The sequence below is a fragment of the Phacochoerus africanus genome, chromosome 15 (genome assembly GCF_016906955.1).
Source record: "Phacochoerus africanus isolate WHEZ1 chromosome 15, ROS_Pafr_v1, whole genome shotgun sequence".
Lineage (NCBI taxonomy): Eukaryota > Metazoa > Chordata > Mammalia > Artiodactyla > Suidae > Phacochoerus > Phacochoerus africanus.
Window position 1 is genome coordinate 18,656,152 of NC_062558.1, and position 22,048 is coordinate 18,678,199.

Consider the following 22,048-nt stretch of genomic DNA (forward strand, 5'->3'; position numbering starts at 1 on the left):
TTAAAACAAAATAAAAAAAATAAAAAAATAAATTTGAAATCTAGTGACAAGTCCACAGAAATTTTAATGGATTAACCAAGATCTGACATATCATTTCACACTTTCACTAGGTCTGTGAATTCATAAAAAATAGGGAATACATTGTTCTTCTTGTGGTTTTAGCTTATTTTATGATTTTGGAACATTTTAGATACTAAAATACTTATAGAATTCAAATTTAAACATGCTGTGCTAAATGAGTCTCTAATAGTTCACGGCTATAGTCATATTTAATGTTGACTAATAAGTGCAAACAGAAGGAGCCTGACTCAACTTATCTGGGATCCTAGACCTTGATAAAATGTTGATAGGAACAAATGACCTATCATTACAATGACAATTTTTGAAATAATCAGACACAGCATATCATTTTGATGTTTCATTGCTAAGCACTCTTGTTAATGAGGCAGCTTGGAGCAGTTTTCACTCTGGTTTTGAGAAAGGTCAGCTTGCACGTATTTGTATGTGTCATAAAATAAGGATTACAAAATAATTAATTTTATGGTCCATAAATATGCAATTAAAGAGGTGAAGTCATCAAATGATGTGAAACTTCAAAGCCTGCATCACCAACGACCACTTAGATTAGCTACCTTAGCTAGGATTTCTCCTATATGGCGAAGTTATGGTTTGAGGTCACACTTTATATTCATCACTAAATCTGTATAGCTTATATAGCTTGCTGTCCTGCTCTTGTACATCAAGGTCTTTCTTTCATGAGGGGCAGGAACTTCATAGATTCAGAAGACAGTTTATCTAGCATTGGCAATGTCGACTGATACAACAGCAGTATGGAATCTATTAATCTGTATCACATGGGACAAAGTATATGCTCGATGAAAGAGAAAACACATATTACTACTTCTGTTAATTAGCTAACATGTTTGAAAATCAGTTGCCCATTCATAGAGTAACATTCAATGAGTATCTTTTAAGAACTCACATTATTTTTGTCATTGGTCATATGAGAGGTTACAAATAGTCCTTTGCTACAGGATCTAACAGACCATTCATCTTTCCCACCTGTTACTAGGGGAAATAAAACCACATCTGATTTGATATTCTCATAGGTGTCAGTAACAGTGAAGCAAATATCTGAAGATGTTATGGAGTCAACTACCATGATATGTATTTTTATTAAGAAATTATACTCAAAGAACAAAATTGATGAAGTTCTCTAGTGAATCATCTGCAAAATTATTGAAAAGTGATAGAATAGTGTCTGCCAGAAATGGTCCTTTAAGAACTGACAATAGGAGTTTCCATCATGGCTTAGAGGTTAATGAACCCAACTAGCATCCATGAGGACGTGGGTTCAATACCTGGCCTCGCTCAGTGGGTTAAGGATCCAGTGTTGCCAAGAGCTGTGTGGTGTAGGTTGCCGACATGGCTCGGATCCAGTGCTGCTATGGTTCTGGTGTAGGTACAGCTCCGATTGGACCCTAGCCTGGGAACCTCCACATGCCACGGGTACAGCCCTAAAATGACAAAAAAAAAAAAAAAAAGAAAAAAGAATTGACAATAAAGGCCAATGACCATGAATCATCTCAGAAAATTGAAAGTTTAGCAGTTTTTAATTCACTAATGATTATTTTAGCCTAGGGACCTATACATTTAGTAGCAATTACTGAATTCTCAGTACAATCAGTTAATTGTTGCATCATTTTTAAACTTCTCAGAAAAGGAAAAGAAACAGGAAAAGAATTGGCATTACTATTGAAAGGGCAGTTGTTGCCTTGACCAAAGCCAACTCATCTTTTCACCTATTCCTTAAAAGGGCTGAGTCTGAGCTACTGCAGACTCTTCTTAGAAAAATAATTTTTAAAGTATCTTTAAATAAATGTCTATTGAATAACTTATTTTTGGATTTCTAAAAATAAATAATCCAGACTCTCTGCCTTTAACAAATGAGCTAATGCCTTTGAAGAGTGATGACACATTGAAATGTATTAAGCCAACTTTGCGGTATGTTTGTCAATAAGTATGCTCAATTATTTTTTCCATTCAAAATCATGGAGAGACAGTGGACACAATGAAAAGAGTAAGCTGTCAGAAGGGCAACAAGGGCAACTCTAGGAAAATGAGATTATGAAAATAAGACAAATCTGGAATTGAACAGTTAGTAAGTGCCTCATGTAAGAAACAGAAAATGCTTTTAGTCCAGCTTAATTTTCTCTATTTCTTTAGTGCAGCGGAATGTTCTTTATCTCTATGGAGAAAAATACCTTAGAGGGCAGAATTATTATGGAAGAAATACATCTAAAATATTTCTAATAATCTAAGTACTAGAAATAAATACTCCTTTACCTCATCTTAAACAACAAATGGAGTCCTGAGATATGGAACATTTTTATTCACTAAAAATAGCAACACTAGTATATAAAAGCTTCCCTAGATATTTTCAGGAAGAAGATGCTTAACATGCAAAATCCGAGGCTTAAACAACTGTTGAAGTTGGAGGAATACAGGTCAGAGAATCATAAATGCAGGAATGTCAGGGATGGGTGGTTTCAGGGGCCTTGTACCCAGGTGGCTATTTTCTAGGATGATGTTCAGAACCATTAAAAGCCACCACTGATGACATCACCACCAACAATACTGATGTGAATGCATCTCGGGAGACAGTCTGGAATCTACAGATAAACCACAGTATCTGCTGGCTGCTGGTTTCCATGTTAACATCCCAAAGCTGCCTTGGAAGAACAATGGCTTATCTTCCGCCACCATCCCAGCCTGCATTTTCCCATTTGCTGGTGGAATCTGACAAGAAGTCTCCTGATAGTGGAGTTGGAAAAAAACAAGTTTTCAGACTTTACCCCTCTGTGGGAATAAAGTTTAGGAAACGGAGATGGCACTGAGCCTGAACAAATGGGCCTATCCTTTCACTTGCGCCTTGTTAAAGGACATTTATGATTTCTTTTTTAAACTGATAAATGTTTTCTAAACCAAAGAACTATATATTTCAGTTTGGTTCCTAATATTGTTTTAAATAGTCATGTGATGTAAATCTTTGAAAGAAGTTATCTAGGCGAAAGCTCTCTACGTTTCACTCATTCCAAAAGTCAGATACAACTATTTCACAACTCTTGCTGCGCAGGTAAACCCAGCTTCAAGGTAAAGGACTCTTTTAACACTCCTGTTACATTTTACTTCTTTGAATCCCAGAAACACTTGCCAGTTCTTGAGTCTCTGTTCACCTGACCTTTTAATATACTTATTCAATAGTATTTCTATTACCATTCCTTTTTGCCTGTTTGCTCAAACCCTTCCTTCAACAACACGGTTATTTGCCCCAAGTCCCTTTTCCTCTCTTTCAGCTCTGTAAATTCTCTCTGGATTGCCAACTCACCCCATGCCTTCAACTGCAGGCCAATAATTCATAAAAATTCACAGGTAATACCAGCTTCTGGCATGAATTTCAGTCTCAGGACTCTACTTAAATACCTCACAAAAATTGTAACTGCTCATTCTACAAGTACAACAATAATAAACATACAAACAGCTTCAAATAATTTTTAAAATTTGTGAATGCTTTATACCCATTGCAAACATTAACTCAACAGGAATCACAGAGCCAATTGTAAAACAAAACAAAACAAAAACAAACGAACAAAAACCCTATAAGATAACATATGGGAAAATCCACGTAGCCTTGGGGCTGACTGTGACATTTTAGATACAATACCCAAGATATGAGCCATGAAAGCAAAAACTAATAAGCTGAATTTCATCAAAAGTAAGACACTATCAAAAGAATGAAAAGATAAGCTATAGACTGGGAGAGAGTATTTGCAAAAGATTCATCTGATAAAGAGCTATATCCAAAATATACAAAGAACGCCTAAAATCCAACAGTTAGGTAAAACAACCTATTTTAAAAATGGGCATAAGTTCTGACCAACACCTCCTCCACAGACCTTATACATGTGGCAGATATGCATACACAAAGATGCATATCATGTCCGCAAGGAAATGAAAATTCAAACAATAACATTTCACATCCCTTAGAGAGGCAACAGTTTGCAACACAGACAACAACTGGTGAGGATGTGAAGCAACAAGAACTCTCACTTGTTGCTGTTGGGAATACAGAATAGTATACCACAGAGGGGTTTTAGGACAGTGAAAATATTCTGTGTGTTACTATAACGGTGGATACAGGTCATTATAAATTTGTCCAAACACACAGAATGTACGACACCAAAAACCAACTCTCAGGCAAACTATTGGTTTTGTATGATAATGATGTTGTCAATGTACGTTCATCAGTTTTTAACAGATGGACCATCTGGTGGAGGTCTGATAATGGGAGAGGCTACACATGTGTGCGGCAGGAAGTAGATAGGAAATTTCTATAACTTCCCCTCTCTTTTTTTGTGAACTAAAACTATTCTAAAAATAAGTTATTTAAAAAAATGAAACTATCTTTCCTTATATTCCCTGTTTTGGTTATTTACTCAGGAAACTCAATTACCAAACTTGATACTTTGCAGTCAACTCCCCTCCACTTTCCAAATAGGAAAACCATATTTTTAAACGATTTAACTTTGATTTCTCTCTGGTAACTCACTTCTAAATTCTCATCAGTACTGACTGAATTAAAGCACAAAATTATGGTGTTCCTGTTGTGGCTCAGCAGGTTACAAACCTAACTAGTGTCCATGAGGATGAGGGTTTGATCCCTGACCTCGCTCAGTTGGTTAAGGACCAGGTGTTGCCATGAGCTGCAGTGTAGGCTGCAGACATGGCCCAGATCTGGTGTGGCTGTGGCTGTGGCGTAAGCTGGCAGCTGCAGCCCCAATTCGATCCCTAGCCTGGGAAATTCCTAGAGTGGGTGCGGCTCTAAAAAAAAAAATGAGTAAATAAAGCACAAAATTAGAAGACTGGAAATTAATACTTTTATCTTTCAACTATAACTGTTACTTTACTAAACCCACCAACTACATTGATGCTGGAAACATGCTTTAGAATACACAGTAGCTTATGCTACTTCTATATTTAAATTTGTGCTTTATATCTAGGCTTAAAGATAAAGAATAAATTCCTTAAAATTGGATACAAGGTGTGTCATATTCTGGCTCGTAGCCCCCTTGTCATTCTCAAACTCAGCCCTTCCCTGTACCCTACACTTAGTGTTCTCTCTCTCAGGCTTTTACGGGGCTTCTGCCTATAGTACAGATCTTCCGTGTTCAACCTAAATCATCTATATCACTTTTAATGTATGGTTCAAATGTAGTTTTCTGTAGTCTCTCCGAAGTCCTTAAAGTTGCTTGGGCCACCCCAACCTGTGTGGATCCAGCACATTAGGAAATACTATAATGTAAATGTCATTATATTAAGATGTTTTGTTTTCACATCTGCTTGCCCTACTAAACTGGGGATTCTTTAAAGACAGAAACAATGTGTTACTTGATCTTTACCAGGTATAGCACACAACACAACATCAATAGATAGTGGCTGGAGAAATAAAATGAGATATTTCTCTACAGAAAACTACAAAGTATTATTTGAATGAGTTTGGGGAAATGAAGTAGAAGCAAAATTGTTCCAAATACCATTTGACGGCACTCAGTTCTCAAGCCAGACCAACTCATTCTCTTGGAACCATATGACAGGATGAGATGATCATATCTAGATGCTCAAGACAAAAGGAAACATACACTGAAATAAATGAATACAAGTTTGTGTGTACTGATGAGAAATATACATTTAGTTGAGGAGATGTTCTGGTCTCGTAAGCATTTATATTAATGAAAAATATTGCCAGATTATCAAAACCCATAGAAATGAAATAGAGAAGACAAATGACTAAAGGTAGTTGTCTGGGGACTAGTCTCCAGATCAGGAAACAGACAATCTGTCTATTCAGTTTGCAGGAGTCATATAGAGGTCTAACACAGACTTGGGGACCACAGACAGTGATGCGTCTTAGTGACCTGAAGTGTGTGTTCTCAGAGATATAGTTCGGGATGCACCTTTCTTGCCACACCCAAAGTGGATTCCTCATTTCACCCTCTTTTATTAGATTCCTGCTGCACTCTGTCACAACTTTACCATCAATGGAGTCACAGTGCAAGGTAATTGATTACCCACCTGTATGGGAGTCACATATGAACCAGCCAACTTTGGGGGAAATGTTTGCTTCTTGTCTTTATATCACATTGCATGGCTCTCAATAGTAGTTCAAAACTTACTGAATATGGATGAATGGGGAGTATGTGGGGCCTCACTGATGATGACTGCAATAAACTCAAGTTGACCTCTGTAATAGAGTAAACCACATTGCCTGAGAAATTCTTTTAAGTTAATCAGCTTGATAAAGGAGAAACAGGATGTTGGGAAGACAGGAGGAAATAAAATCCAGATTTGGGGTGTTGATGGGGAAATTCTGAACAACTGATGAGTATATGTATTGAAGTTTACTGAATGGACTTTGAGTCAGATTTACCAAAGTATAATTCATAAAGAGCAAAGTTCAGTCTTTTAATGTGTAGTTATATACACATGGCCACATGCACACAGTAGTGTAACCACCGCCATAATGAAGATACAAAGCTTTCTAATACCCCCCAAAGTTTCTGCATGCCCTTCTACAGACTATTCTTCCCATGTACTTGGAGGCTTTAAGTAATTCACAATGACTTTTTAAAAAGACATTCTTTAAAAATTTAAAAAACTCTAAGTCCATGGTAGTAGATGCAAGTTTTTAAAAAATTCTTTCATTTATAGGAGTTCCCGTCATGGCGCAGTGGTTAATGAATCCGACTAGGAACCATGAGGTTGTGGGTTCAATCCCTGGCCTTGCTCAGTGGGTTAGGGACCCAGCGTTGCCGTGAGCTGTGGTGTAGGTTGCAGACACGGCTTGGATCCCGTGTTGCTGTGGCTCTGGCGCAGGCTGGTGGCTACAGCTCTGATTCAACCCCTAGCCTGGGAACCTTCATATGCCGCAGGAGCGGCCCTAGAAAAGGCAAAAAGACAAAAAAAAAATTCTTTCATTTATAAACCTGAATTTTATAATTCCCACCAAATCCTGCCAGTTGTTTTCTTCTTGACATAATAAGCCCCCTTCATCTATTTCTGAGAAAACATCTGGCAAAGCACCCAGCTCTGGATTACCATTTTTTGTCAGTAATTTCTAAGGTGATAATAATATTCCATAAAATAAGTGACTAGTTTAGCTTATAACTCAAATAGTCACAAAAACTTTTTCATCGAGGCAAGCACTCTGCTGTTGCATGTAGCAGAAGTGCTTTACATAGGCCCCCATTCTTTCCATATACAATGCGAAACAAGTGTGTACTCAATGGTCAAGATTTAATAAAATGCACAATGTTTACTGCTTCAGCAATGGTTGTTGCAGGGCCTCAGGGACACAGGCACTGAGATGAGATTGGACTCCAGGAAGTGATTTGGGGAAAATGGCTGTGAAAGAAAATGTGCCAGTGAGCCTCAATGGGTCATCCACAAAGCAGATCAGGCCCTGAGACATGGAGTGAGGACAGAAAAGAAAATTGGTAGAAACTCATTAGTTCAGTTCCATAGAAAGTCCAAACTGCTGGGGTTAGGGCACTGGTGAGTTCCCAGCCATGGTTTCTTGCTTTCTTGGAGAATCACCTGCCCAGGAACAAGCTGGCTTCAATGTCCCTGTTGCCTTCAACCGTCAGTCCTTAATGTGTGTATATAGCTGTCAGGCATACAGTACCTACCACTACAGTTCAGTTCTATCACATAAATTCATGCCAAGGCATCACTATTTTGCAACATCAGTACGAATGCCAATACAATAAAAATGGCAAATAGTATCTTAATATTGTGATAGAAAAGAGTCTGGCCTTGTAGGCTTAGCAAAAAGTCTTGGAATCCCCCCAAGACACATTGTGAACCACTGCCCTAGATCAAGTTAGGAAATTCATCCATTTTAAATGCTACCAAACTCCTTTCTATTTCTGAGTTGTATTCTGTTTTATGAATATACCAGCCTCATTTATGCTTTGCTGTTGAATAATGCATTTTTTTTCCCAGTTTGAGGCAATTATTTATCTTGTCACTATAATCATGTTGTGTGAACATCCGTTTTTATTTTTCTAAAGTAAATAATTAGGAATAAGAGTGTTGGAGACCTAAGAGACCATTTTTATAAAGAATGCCCACACTGTTTTATATTCTGAATTGCTACCAGCAAAGAATGCGGACTACAGTGAAAAAAGATTGGCTGGTATTCAGAGGTTGGGGAGGGGTAAACATAACCATAGCAGGTGAGTTTTGGGAGTGATGACTTGTTCTACATCTATTTATGGTGGGAGTTACAATAAATCTATAGACAATCCGTTGACCTGTGCACCAACAAGAGTTTCACTGTATATTTATATATAAAGTAAAATTAAAGCAAAAAGAAATGAAGACTGAAAAAAAATTAAAAATCAAAACTGAATCTCTCTTCGACAACTGTTAGTATATTAGCATTGCTGCTTCATGGTGCAAGGGGCCTTACAAAAACAGAATTATAGGAGTTCCCGTCGTGGCACAGTGGAAACAAATCCAACTAGGTTCCATGAGGTTGTGGGTTCGATCAGTGGGTTAAGGATACGGGGTTGCATAGGTAGCAGATGCAGCTTGGATCTGGTGTTGCTGTGGCTGTGGTGTAGGCCGACGGCTGCAGCTCCGATTGGACCCCTAGCCTGGGAACCTGCATGTGCCATGGGTGCGGCCCTCAAAAATGACAAAAAGATAAAAAAAAAAAAAAGAAACCTAATTAACTTTATGATTGTATCTGTCATGGAAGCCAGTGCTTCAGAGTACCACCTCACATAGAAATGTAAAGGCAGTCAATGAACATATCACACTCCTCTTACACGTATGTCTTTGAACTTAAGCACAAACAGCTGGAAACAGGCTCAATGTCATCTAAACAGATGGGCTTGAGTCTCCAGCAGGCAGTTAGATATGTGTACATGTATATCAAGCAGACAAGCATCCTGCTCATGAAAGCAGAATTTATGTCACTTTAAATTTATCCACATATTTTTAGTGCATGAGTGGCTGATGTTGTTATGAAAAATAAAGAAAATAATAATGTGGAGACAGCTAACGGCCAGCATCTCTGGCAAAAAAACCTGACAATCTTTCCTTTTTCTGCTTTCCCGACTTCAGCTGCTACATCAACACTTTCTGTTTTAAAGTAGTCTACAGCAAATATGCACTTCATATTTTGTGACTTATAAGTATCTTTTATCAATAATGCTCTTAATAGAGTTTTCTGGGAATAAAAAGAAACGTAATTCTGTGATAAAATGCACTCTACTATAAAAAGTTGTATGAATCACAGTACTGAAATCAATTCACATAATACTCCAAGTATAATGAGGAAAATGTTTTATATAATAAAGAGAAATACATGAAATACGAGCGGAATGGATTCTCCTGTAGTAAATGAAATCGTTACTGGTCGTATCAAGTTTTCCCAATATTTCTCATTTGTGCCTAATGTCAAACCATGAAAACAAGAAGGGGAAGTATTATTTTCCCAATTCTAGAAGGTTATGTGTAGACAGGAAATGCCTCTACCTCCAGAAGAGATACCTGAGTCCTTATTTCTAGAACATGTGACTGTTTCTTTGCAAAGCATAAAGGAACTTTCACAGGTATGATTAAGTGATGTCTACTGAATGGGCCCAATTTAACCACAGCATCCTTAAGAGAGGGAGGCAGGAGGGTTGAAGCCACAGAAGGTGATGTGATGATGGAAGCAGAAGCGACAGTGACAAAGAGAAGGGACTCAAGCAGTTTCTGGAAGCTGAGAAAGAGGAAATGGATTTTCCCCTGGAACTGCCAGAAGAAATGCAATCTGGTTGACACCTTGATTTTAGGATATCTAACCTCCCAAGCACAAAACAATAAAAGCCACTAAATTGGTTATAATCTGTTAAAGCAGCAACAGAAAGCTAATATAGGAGTTCCTGCTGTGGCTCAGCAGGTTAAGAACCTGACTGGTATCCATGAGGATGCAGGTTAGATCCCTGCCCTAGTTCAGTAGGTTAAAGATCTGGGGTTGTCGTGAGCTGTGGCAGAGGTCACAGATGTGGCTCGGATCTGGTACTGCTGTGGCTATGCCATACACCGGCAGCTGCAGCTCCAATTGACCCCTAGCCCAGGAACTTCCATGTGTTACGAGTGCAGCCCAAAAAAGTTTTAAAAATTAAAATAACTATAAATCAATTACAATGGAAAAAATAAAATCATAAAAAATTTCAGTTAAATAGTTAAGTCGCTAAAATTGGAATTCATAAGCGATTTACTTATACTGCACTTCCCTCTCTGAATAAAATAAGCCCAGGAATGACTGAGTTGACCAGGGGAAAAAAAAATAAAATAAAAATAAAAAATAAATAAAATGGGATACGTATTTTACAAAAAGAAAGCTAATACAGATGAGAAAACTAAGATTCAGATATTATAAATAAAATTTACTAAAAACCTCAAAGCCAAACATGATCTAATGCAGAATACTTGACTTTTTTGGGGGGTTGTAAAACATTAACAAACAGAAACCTCAATTGCATAGAGTCAGGAGATCAGAGAGGGAACTGTCACATCCTGTGATACTGTCAAGCACAACAGGAAGAGGACTCCTCTTCTTTCCTGACAAGGACTCAGCCCTGAAAAGCCATGGACTTTTTGTTGACTTGGCCCTTCTGAATCCCTTATCTATCCCATAAGCATCCTCTTTTCCTTCTGTGCAGGGATCTGCATGTGGCTCTCTGTGGCTGCAGACCCCTAACTGCAATTGTCTGTTGATCCAGAATTAGCCCTTTTTTTTTTTTTTTTTTTTCTGGAGACGTATCTGGCAGTCTTTATTCCCTAGATCAACAGAGTAATCCCATCATTTACAGAGACCTCTATTCATACAACCTGACGTGAAGAAAGCCTCAAGCGATATAAACAGACCTATATTAAAAATGTGAATTAGGAGAGGTTAAAATCACATAAAAGAGAGAGCAAAACTAAGAAGGGTTTCTCCTGATTCAACCAGAATGTGATTATTGACATGAACACTGACAGAGGCATAGAACAGTGTTTCAGAAAACGGAGTCAAAATCACTCCCAAAATTTCCTTAGACCACCAATAAGGGAAAGCTAAAGTAAGTACAGATTGTGGGAGTTCCTGTCATGGGGCAGTGGTTAACAAATCCAACTAGGAACCATGAGGTTGCGGGTTCGATCCCTGCCCTTGCTTAGTGGGTTAACGATCCGGCGTTGCTGTGAGCTGTGGTGGAGGTTGCAGACGCGGCTCGGATCCCACATTGCTGTGGCTCTGGTGTAGGCTGGCAGCTACAGCTCCGATTCGCCCCCTAGCCTGGGAACCTCCATATGCTGCGGGAGCGGCCCAAGAAATGGCAAAAAAAAAAAAAAGTAAAGTAAGTACAGATTGTTTTGTATTCTTTGAGGTTATGGTCAGTGAGGTGAGGCCATATAAGCAGACAGAAGAGAGACCCTGGAGAAAAAGTTGTTAGGGGTACTAGAGACAGGAGACAGTTATACCACACAGGGTCACATGGGAAACACCAAGTTGTGAGCAAGTGGCAGAAGACAGGAGTACTGGCCAAGCATTAGACCAGAGGCTTTACTGGGGTTTCCACATAAAACACAGGGCAAACAGTTTAGGGTTGGCACTCTGGATAATTTTGCAAACTATGCAACAGACAAGGGGTTCATATCCAAATATACAAACAGTTCATGCAACTCAATGTCAGAAAACAAACAACACCATCAAAAAATGGGCAGAAGACCTAAATAGACATTTCATCAAAGAAGACATAAGGATGGCCAACAGGCACCTGCAAAGATGTTCCACGTCACAAATTATTAAAGAAATTCAAACCAAAACCACAATGAGGTACCACCTCACACCAGTCACTATAGTCATTATCAAAAGTCTGTGAATAAGAAATGCAAAAGAATGTGTGGGGAAAAAAGTGCACTTCCTACACTGTTGATGGGAATGTAAATTGTTACAACCACTATGGAAAACACTATGGAGATTCCTTAAAAAAACTAAAAATGAAACTACCATATTGCCCCACAATTTCACTCTTGGATGTACTTCTGGAAAATATGAAAACTCTAATTCTAAAAGCTACATGCTCCCCAATGTTCATAGCAACACTATTTACAATGGAGAGGATGTGGCAGCAACCTGAGTACCCATCAATAGATGATTGGCTGAATAAGATTTTATTTTTACTGTTAACAATAATCTTTATATTATTAACAGATAGCTGAGAACTGACAGTTGGGAGCTGGGGATCAACGGATATGTTACAACTTGCACTCCATCCAGAACAGCTTCTGCGTCGCCTGTGAGGCCTCCCGGCCTGCAAGTTCAGAGACAATCCCTTGCTCTCATTGTCTCTGCAGCTAGAAGTGAATAAGGTTAGATTGTCTCCTTGAAGGGACTCCTCTCCACTGAGCTGAGGCCATTGGTTCACGTTATTCCCGTCACATCTAAACACAGTCCTGTGCCCATCCCAGCTGTGTGGAATGAGGGCATATTTCCCTAGTGCCCAGGGCTCTTGTCACAACAGAAGGATGGATGCAACGGCTTCTGTGAACACATCTAAAGTGTTGCCTTTGCACATCATCTCACTTCATTAGAAGTATGTTCTAATGGAAGCCCTAAGATACACCCTGGTACTAACTAAATGTCTTTCCATGAGCCATAGTTTAATTATTGAATTTCTTATGTTTGGCATAAACATTGAAGGCCCAAATTTTTTAAGTGGGAGGCCAACATTAGGTTCTTTGAAGTCACTCAATGTTGATCCATCTCATTTCATATTCATTGTCCATCACCTGACAAAAGGCTTTCTCACCATTCCTCCTGTTTCACTGCACTCCACCACCTTCCAGCCTCAATGTCCCTGCCAGGGTATCAATTTAAATGAAAGGGTAATGCTTACTACACTTTTCTGCATAAAACCTTTAAATATTTACTTAAGGTGTCCAAACTATGCACCTTGGCACTCTAAGCCTTAGAAAATCTACCCCTTCAGAAATCTACCCCTTCCCACCTTCACTTCATATACTATATCCTAGCACAACCCATGTTGTGGACATTACACTTTGGGGCTAAAACTACTGGACATAATCTTCCCCTTGGATCTGCCTGGTGAAGCCCTGTCCATTCTTCAAACCTCAGCTCAAGAGTTTTATTTTTATTTTTATTTTATTTATTTATTTTTTTATTTTTTTGGCTTTTGTCTTTTTGTTGTTGTTGTTGCTATTGTCTTTTTTGTTGTTGTTGTTGCTATTTCTTGGGCTGCTCCCGCGGCATATGGAGGTTCCCAGGCTAGGGGTCGAATCGGAGCTGTAGCCACCGGCCTACGCCAGAGCCACAGCAACGAGGGATCTGAGCCGCATCTGCGACCTACACCACAGCTCACGGCACGTTAACCCACTGAGCAAGGGCAGGGACCGAACCCGCAACCTCATGGTTCCTAGTCGGATTCGTTAACCACTGCGCCATGACGGGAACTCCCATCAGCTCAAGATTTTTAACCATCTTTGTTAGCACTCCAAGGTCAATATTAGAGCTTCTGGCTTTGGGCCACCAGCATAAATGTGCCTGACATACCAGTAATCACAAATAACTTTCTTTACTTATCTCTCTCTATGAGATTTTGAGTTTTTTAAGTTCCTGGACAAGTTCTTGATTAAATTTCCAAATCCTGTGCCTGATACAGCACAGAATTGATGGTCACATCACAGGTACTCAAGGGTATTTGTTTGAGGGATTAACTAATGTGTTTTTTTTTTTTTTCCCTAAACTAAGCCAAACCACTCTTACTTTACACTCAGAGAAGTTATATCAATTATACATTGGTCAAAGTAACTCCACTTATTAACTAACTGCTAAAAATATTTCAAAGTTCAGATGCTCAGTCTAATCTCAGTATTACCTGACATTGTTTCCATGGTGCACCTATTTTGGAAGCAAACTACCTTGCTCATTAACTCATTTTTTTTTTTGTAAGAAACTGATTTGCCTGCCCAGCAACATATACTTTCACTTTTGTTGAACCTGGGAAAACTGCCACAGGGAAGAATTGACATTTTCCATCAATTTCTGGAAAGTGCAGTAGTACCAAATGTCATCAGACTTGAGTTATATTGGGAATTAGTTTAAACCACTCATGTACATGCTTGCAAAGTTTAATGTCAATCTCTGTGGCATAACTAGCAGGGCAATCTAGTGTCTGGAGCAGGAGATTAGCCCTGAGGTCACTAAGGCCAGCATTTGATTCAATCAATCAAATAGTTTTGGACACTTTTCGTGGTGCTGATGTTAGGCTAAAACTCTGCGGGGCTCAAAAAGAGGTGGAAAATACACAGACTTTACTCAAAGATCTTTCAGTCTAAAGGGGCAAAATAATCAACATATAAAAAATACTGAATAACAAGTCAGGGGGTAATTCTATTCACACGGTTAGGTAAAGCATGCTTTTTTGTTCCGAGCCACATATCATGAATAGTAAAATCCTAAATTGAGTGATACGTGTTTAAGGAAGGTGGATTTCACAAACTGCTGGCTGAGCAGGTCAGCCAGTTGAGGCGGAAGGTATGAGTACGTGTGAGGAGCTGGGATGATGTGGGAGGTTTTACTCAGAGAAAGGATGGTTGTTACAGGAAGAGGTTGAGATGAGGTTTGGGAAAGGGTGACAATGTAATCCAAGGGACAAAGCAGAATTCAGCAATTTAGAATTCAGAAGACAAGAGGTCAGACAGAGGATGGCCAAGTTCTCTTGTTCTGCTAACATTATCAGATGGCAGGTGAGTCAGAAGATGTCCCTATGCCACCGTTTCTGCAGGTGCCAGAGAGGGGGGGGAAGATTGCCCCCAGAACGACCGCCAAGGCTGTGAACTGTGTTCCTGGACCTTTCTAACGCCATTTTTTAAATATAGAAAATGAAAATAATATGCATCAGAACTCATTATATTCCAGGGACTCACAGGATGCTAAAATGAAAGAATATAGATATGAATATCTAGCAGATATTATGGAATCATTAGCTTCCTTTGCTCCATGCAAGAAGAACAGACAAAGAGGCAAACAACCAGAGAAGGAACCACCACAGAAACTGATTGATAATCTCTACAAGAGCAGAGATACACCTAAATTCTTTCATGAGCACAGTAGACGAGATCAGACTATCTGTACCAAAAAAAAAAAAAAAAAAAAGACAACCTGAAACACATAAGGATCCATATGTAGAATACAGGCTTCAACACTCAAATTAACGGAAAATATTATACACACATCTTGCCTAGAACTGGCATTTGTCTCTTTTATGCATTGACACTCCACAAAAATTAGGCCCTCAGAGAAAATTTCTGTTTCCTGGTTTTGAAATTATATCAAATGTATGTAATCAGTCATCAGTGTCTTTCCCAGGAACAAGGATTTTCCATTGGGAATCTGACTCCCTGACCTCAGGGGAAACGCAACGTCGTAATTGGGGCACTTCACTGGAATCACAGCACCTCATTTGCCTTGGCAGCAGCCAGACCGCAGGTAACCACTTAGTAATCTCTGGACAAAAGAAAGGAGGCTGAAGCACCGCTGCTTTTAAAGGCAGCCCAAAAGGAGGCTGAATAGGATGAAGCTGCAGCCTGTGAAAGCCCGACTGAGCAAACACTTGTGAAACTGTGTCAAGCACAACGGGTTACAGCAGCTCACAAAAAGCTGAGGAAACTCATGGAAAACATCTTTGGAAGGTTTTGACTGAAAAGGTTGCATGAGAAAGGTTTCAGCTGCTTGGAACATGCTTCTCTTTGGGAACACGCTTGGTTTGCTTTTACAAAGGAACCACAGGGCATGTGTTTTGTAAAATTCCCCAACACAATGGCACAGCGAAAATTTACCTTAGGCTATGCAAATACGTATACATGGAAATATATATATATATATATATATATATATATATATATATATACACACATATATATATTTAACATCTCCAAGAATTGTGTTTCAATTATTTTCAAAGTATTACATGATCATTAGGTTCATCATATCAGTTCTACCAATGATCACAAATGATTCCCATCTTAATTTCTAACAAGGTTGATTAGTTCCAGCTGCCTGGAGTTCTATGTTTGAGATGTTGAACCTACATCAAGTTCAATGAGAGAGGTATGCCTACGTGTGAATTGAGAACAGGTGAGAGAGTAGTTGCACACATACTCTACATTTGGCAGCTCTCGATTTAACTACAACACATGATAATCATCCCCTCCAATAAGAAAATGATAGGTCGATTTCATTGAATAAATTTAAAGTGTTCTGTGCTATGATGATTCCAAGAATAACCAAGCAGAGTGTGCAGCACCAGTAAAGGTATTATATCTCAGAAGTCTCACCCTATTTGCTTATGTTTCTGTGTTAGAGCTTAATATGTTGGATTTTCTTCTCACGGGAGACTATGAGCTCTTTGAGGCTAGGATGACACCATGTTCATTTTAAACCTAAGTTAACATACTGTCTCTAACACAACTGGCCCTCATTTGAACTTTGTGAAAAGAATCATCAAAGGAAGGAAGGATGGAAAATTTCGTGGAAACTAGAATAAGAGGTCCCAGATACTGGAAAAAATGTTGGCACTTTTTCTGTGATTTTGAAATTGGATTCAGCATCTATTTGAAAGCTTAGAAAATTATTTAAGATAGGTGAACAGACAACAGAAGTATAGCGTCTATTTTGTTTGCATGTCTATTCCGCTGTTAAACTTACTCTTTTGGAAAGTATAATCCACTAACTTCTTTACTGACAACCGGTTTATTCTGATCTAAGTTTCAAATCAATGTAGGTCTTGGAGAACAGTCAAAATCCAAAGTGTCACTATGCTATACCAATTTAATGGTTTTTGACTTACACTAAAATGCTTCAGGATAAATCATGTCATATATATTTGCACATGTTGGATTTAATCTAAACCTCGGCATGATTAGTTGCATGTGAGGGAACAAAGTCATGAATCAATACTCTGAATAGTATCATGTGTGCTTCAATCAAGTATCAATAAGGTCAGAGGCAGTCATCTGTCATATCGCTTGGTCAATAACATTAATATTGAAGTCTGTTGATTAGCAGAAAATATACTAGAAATAATTTTTATGGTAAAATAAGTATTCAAGATTTTAACTATCAGGAAGTAATCACAGAGGTATCTCAAGTTGTGCACCAAAAAGATACAGCATCTGGTCAAAGCAATGTCCCTGGAGCCCACTCTTTTAGGTGTCTTGTTGGCCCCACGAACTTCCTCTCACAAAGAATCAGTCACTTCACTCAGTTACAAGGCTAAGTAGTTCTTTTGTCCATATAGCCATTCATCTACCTCTAAGTCAAACCTGATGCAGCTTACTAATTCATTAGCAAATGTGAATCCCCAGAGCTATAGAATAAGTATATGGTATTTTCTTTGATTCCTAAAAATGTTTGTATGTTTGAAGAAACCTGACCTTAGACTTACCTTTATTATGCCATTCTGTCTGTTATGGATTAATTGGCCCAAAAAACATCTTTCCACTATCAGCTAACAAAATTTACCAGAGGCACCTGATACTTTCCGAACCACCAAACTGTCCTGGGCCAGTTTGTAATAATAATGAGCTTACTGTCTATATAATAAAGTTACTGCTATTGATGTTTTTCTCTTTCCCAATAGTCTAAACACCCTTTGACAGACAAGATTTATATATCACTTTGATCCAAATATATAATAGGTTTCTATAAAGAAGTTTAGAATCAATAAATAATTAATCATGCTGCATCACTTAGAAAGGAGCATGGATATTCCAAAGTGAAAGCCATTCCTATTGGTAACCAGAATGTGACTTTCTTATCAGAACATAAAACAACGTTTACTTTGGAATATTGACAACACCGTATAAACAATGCTTCTCCAAAGCGTCAGACCACGACTGCAAAATAAGTAACAACCTCTCCTTTTGAGTTACTGACACTTTTCTTTTTGATCAGTGACATTTCATCCCAACTTCTTTCTTCTCACCTTCTGAATAACAATTATGAGACAGCCAATTGCTTAATGTCCTGGTCATTTGACAGCACCCATTCCAGAGCTCATCCTTACTTTCTTTTCTTTCCTTAGAATCACAAAGCCCAAATTCTATAACAAGGTTCTTTCCAGCCTTTTTACCAAAACATTTCCAAGTTCCTCTCTAGAATGTAGTTTCATTTCATAAATTCAAATAAGCATGATTTATTGGATGATGGCTACATCTTCAGTGACCTTTGGATGGTGGGCATAGAATACTGTTGAATTTAGTTTAAAAAAATGGTTCTAATCTCTCAGAATTGCATAAATTATACTGAGCACAGAAAACAATATTGAATATTAGGTTACTCTTATTTATAGTTAATAGTTTTCACCATCCTACTTTTATTTGATTATTTTAATGTTTGCTTAGTTCACAACCTTTCCTAAACATCTGTGACTTTTAGCCCTCAATCATCCATCATTTTGGCCTTATTATCATCACTAAGCACTACTGTGATAATTATATACCTCACAATGGTCTTTCATAATTCTCCTTTACTATATGATAAGCAAATTAATCGAGGTTAACAACAAATAAAACTGACCTTCCTTCTCATCTTAGCCTTATAAAGGGAGAGAATACAGTTATCTATGAGTCTACTCTAATTATAAAGAGGAGGTGGGTGAAGGAATTCCATGCACATTAGACCAGCCCCACAGCAGAGAAAACCATTAACTTCAAAACTTTTCCAATATTTGTGATTTGTAACATCTTTTGTATTCTAATCAGGAGTACACACTCAGGGGTAGTCACTTGGCATGCAAAAGGCCCTAAAAAGAGAAATTTACAGCAATACAATAATAGACGACTTCACTAACCCTCACTGAATAATGGAGAAAACATTCAGACAATCAATAACAGCTTACTTGAACTGCACTACTGACAAAGCAGACCTAAGGACATGTAGAGAACTTTCCACCAATAGCAATAAAACCAAAAACATAAACCAAAAAACAAAAAAACTCACATTTTTCTCAAACACACTCCAGCAGAGATCACATGTTAAGTCACAAAACAAATTTTTAATAATTTTAAGATCAACATCATTCTAAGCATCATCTTGAACCATAGTGGAGTGAAACCGGAAACCATTAATAAGAAGAAAAACAGACAATTCTAAAATAGATGAAAACTTAACAACACAGACATGAACAACCATTGGGTAAAAGAGGAAATCAAAAGAGAATTTAAAAAATCTCTTGAGTGAAGCAAAAATAAAAACACAAAACACTAAAATCTAAGGAATGCAGCAAAAACATTACTGAGACAAAAGTTCATAGCGATAAATTAATACATTTAAAAAGAAGACCATTTCTTAATATATACAGATATCAAACCATTATGTTGTATACCTAATACAATGTTATATGTCAGTTATACCTTGGTTTAAAAAAGAAAGACATAAAATAAACAGCTTAATTTTTTTTTAGCCTCAAAGAATCAACAAAAAAAACAATTATGTGGAAGAAGAAAATAATAAATATCAGAGGAGGAAAAAAAGAAAAAAGAAAAACAAATATAAAATCTACAAAACAAAGATCTTTTTTTTAAATATAGAACTGACAAACTCTTAGCTAGATTAACTTGGGAAAAAAAGGAGAAGATAGAAATTTTTAAAAAATTTAAAAAATGGAAGAAAATGGAAGAGAAGACAGTATAATGAATGCCTCCAAAATAAAAAGGATCAAATGAGGTTATTACGCTCAATTATATACCAAAAAAATCATAAAAAGGATAATATCCTAGAAACATACAACCTACTAAAATTAAATTAAGAAAGAAAAAAAGCACGAAGAGACAAATCATAAATACATAATAAAAAAAAAAAAAAACAACACTCCAACAAAGAGAAAGCCAGGACCAGATAGTTTCATTGGTGAATTCTACCTAACATTCAAAGAAATATTAATCCTTCTTAAAATATTCCAAAATACGGAGAGATGTAAAGCTTCCAAACTCACTTTATGAAGCCAGCATCACCGTGATACCAAAGTTAGATAAACAAACCGCAAGAAAAACAAACAACAGAAAAAAAACTACAGGACAATAAACGACGAATTTCAATGAAAAAAATTATCAATAAAATACTAGCAAAACAAAATTCAACAGCACATCAAAAGGATTATACACCACAACTAGGTGGGATTTATCCCTGAAATTCAACGAAGATTTAACATATCTTTATTTAACAGTATCAGTCACTGTTAATACACAACTTTAATAGAATGAAAGGTAAAATCAACACAATCATCTCAATAGATGCAGAAGTAACTCAATACCCATCCATGATAAAAACACTCAAAAACTTAGTTACCGAATAAAATTGCCTCAACACAATAAAGGCTGTCTCTGAAACACACATATTTAAGTCATAATCATAATCAACAGGAAAAAACAGAAAGCTTTTCCTCCACAACCTTGTACAAAACAAGGATGCCCACCCTGCCATTTCTATTCAACACAGCACTGAAAGTCCCTGCCAGAGCAATTAGATAAGAAAAATAAATAAAATATGTCCAAATAGAAAAGTAAATATCAGTACCTCTGTTTGCAGATGACATCATCATATATGCAGAAAATCCTAAGGACAAAAAAGGAAAACTGTTAGAATAAAATATCTGTAAATCTGTAACATACAAAGTCAATATATAAATACCAATGGCTTTTCTATGTACAAACAGTATATGATGCAAAAGGAAAATTGAGTAAACAATCCCACTGACAACAGTAACAAAAATAATAAAACACTTAAAAATAAACTTCTCCAAAGAGGTAAATAACTTGTACACTAAATATGATAAAACATTGAGAAGGAATTTAAAGATAAATAAATAAAAAGACATTTTTGTGCTCACAGATTAAAAGACTTAATATTGTTAAAATGTTTATATTACAGGAAGTGGTCTACAAATGCAATGCATTTGCTACTGATATCCTAATTATATTCTTTATAGAAATAGAAAAAAAGAAAAAAAAAACTGAAATTCATGCAGAATCACAAAAGATCTCAAGTAGGCAAATAATTTTGAGGAAGAAGAACTAAGTTGGAGGCAGGCATCATACTGTTGATTTCGAAATATTTTACGCAGCTACAGAAATCAAGGATTATGATGCTGACAAGTTTTTTTTAATTTTTTTTTTAAATGACAACCAAAGTACAGGAAAACAAAAGCAAAAAATAGATGAGGGGGACTACTCCAAATTTTAAAGTTTCTATACAGTAAAGCAAACAGTTAACAAATGAAAAAGGAGAAAATATTTGCTAACAATATATCTCATGAGGAATTTCTATCTAAACTATATAAAGAACTCATACAACTCAATGACAAGAAAAAACAAACTATAAAATGGACAAAGGACCTAAGCAGATTCATCTTGAAAGAAGACATTACAGTCAATAAATATACGAAAAAATGCTGGAGTTCCCGTAGTGGTGCAGGGGTTAACAAATCTGACTAGGAGCCAAGAGGTTGTGGGTTCGATCCATGGCCTTGCTCAGTGGGTTAAGGATCTGGCCTTGCCGTGAGCTGTGGTGTAGGTCGCAGGTGCAGCTTTGATCCCACGTTGCTGTGGCTCTGGTGTAGGCCAGCAGCTACAGCTCCAATTAGACCCCTAGCCTGGGAACCTCCCTCCATATGCCGGGGGAGTGGCATTAGAAAAGGCAAAAAGACAAAAAAAAAAAAAGCTCAACATCACTAATCATCAGGAAAATACACATCAAACCAAAATGAGATATCACATCACACCTGTCAGAATGGCAGTCATCAAAAAGACAAGAGGTGACAAATCATGGTAAGGATATGGAGTAAAGAGAACCCTTGTGCTCTGTTGCTGGGCATGTAAGCTGGTGTAGCTCCTATGGAAAACAGTATAAGGGTTTCTCAGAAATATTAAT